Raw genomic sequence first — 1,968 nt, forward strand, 5'->3', positions numbered from 1 at the left:
AAAACACACATGTAAATAAATATATATGTATTCTATATGTTTTTCAAAAAATCATTCATACATAACTTGTTAAAAAACAATATACAAATTTAGCTAAAAAAATTAAGATCTGTGTGTTTGAATTGTACAAAAAAGGTCTAACTAATATTTCAAAATGTTATTATATAGTTAAGTATTCAAGCAAAGTAATACAAAATTATTCTCATTAACATTTTTTAAATAAGTATAAAAGTTTAGTATAAACATCTTTATTACCCCAGATCATACATTAATTTGACCGACGTTAGCAACTTATACCTAAAATGAGAACAACTTTAATTAACATAAAATGCATCTGGCTAAAGAAGCCTAACGACACCGCCGTCGTGAGTTGCCGAACAGAGAGGAATTTTACATGGAAACCCCGAGCTGCGAGAAAAACTTGAATCGCCTGCATATAGAACAGGGAAGGGTTTGGGTGAGATTTGAGATGGAGGAGAACCCAACTCCGGGTCCCTTCGCCGTCGAGGAACAATCAGCTCTGACTACCAATTGGCAGGCCCTGACTAGGGATTCGAGGGAAAAGAGAGACATTCAGAGATGAAATGCAAAGAAAGAGATGAACCTCATTGTGTCATAGAGCTTACTAATCTCAGAGGAATGCTTCACTAGAATTTGGGAGATTACAAGGAGAGATTATGCCGGCCAGGACATGGCAGCGGCTAGGATTCAACCCAATACAAGAGATAAGATAGTTCTACCATTCGGCTTACATTACTTTATATAGCCAACATCAGTAACTAGAGAGAAAGGAGTTAAACAGTGGGCGCTTGTGCTCCCTTGGATCAGAGATGGACAATGATGCAGCGAAGGGATAAGTGAGCTGTGGGTGAACAGTGTAAATGTCGATTTCTTCAGAATCTTTAGACTTTGGAGCTTACCAAGGTTTGGGTCCTGACATGGGGAGGCGGCTAGACACAGAGGCGCCACCAGCGGGAACGGCCGCCGCTCGCCGCGCGGGCTTCGGCCCGAGCCAGATGCTGGGAGGAGTGCCTGGGCGGATGCGGTGTTTGTCGTAGGATGCGGACATGTTGTAGAAGATTCCAGAAGATTTATTTTTAATATGGTTATTTTGGGTAAATGGCACTCGAATTTCGACAATTCCGAGAAACGCCACTGCAAATGTTACTGCATATTATGCAAACTTTGAAAAATACCACTGCGGACTTCCTCTTTCTCTGTCTTTTTTAACAAGGTTATTTTCTGGAGAAAATAATTATCATGTACCTCCTGCCACTAGTCCACCACCTCTTTGTCCAGTTCCGACGCGGGACATGAAACGCCAAATTCGTACTTGTTTAATGTTACATATAGCAAACTGTTGAAAATTATCATTCATGTTGGGTAAGCGGAGGCACAGTTGTGTGTTTGACATCCGGAATGGACATGAGAGACTATCATATTGACACGCTGGGAAGCAGCCTCGCCGTCATATGGGCCGAAACACAACTGGCAAGGAACCAGATCCTGGAGGCACTATGGGCCAAAGTTGTCTGCTTGGAAGTGCAGGCTCCCAAAAGAGAGCGTCGCGCCTTCAATGCCACACCAGGTCGGCGGCAATAAAGTTGAGCGTAAGATACTATTACATTTAAAGTTACTCATAGACTAAGGCAAATAAATAGGCACAAATAGTAGGAAATTTATTGCACCGGTTCAAATATGTTAAAAAATAGTTCTGTGAAGAACTGAGAGGTTTTAAGTAATCCATTAGAGTTACTCATAGACAAATGTAATCGATCTATATGTATGGTCCATGGATTTAGGTTTTAAGCAGTGATTCTAGTATAAATGAAAGCTTCAAGTGCACTTAGCATTCACTATATTTATTAATAACTCTATGAGTTTTGCCTTTAAGCAGATTTTTATGAGACTAGACATATTATTATCAATTGGTTTCTTACTAATTGTTGCAAAATTAGCACCCCGAGG

This window comes from Triticum dicoccoides, chromosome 6B (genome assembly GCF_002162155.2).
Source record: "Triticum dicoccoides isolate Atlit2015 ecotype Zavitan chromosome 6B, WEW_v2.0, whole genome shotgun sequence".
NCBI classification, from domain to species: Eukaryota; Viridiplantae; Streptophyta; class Magnoliopsida; order Poales; family Poaceae; genus Triticum; species Triticum dicoccoides.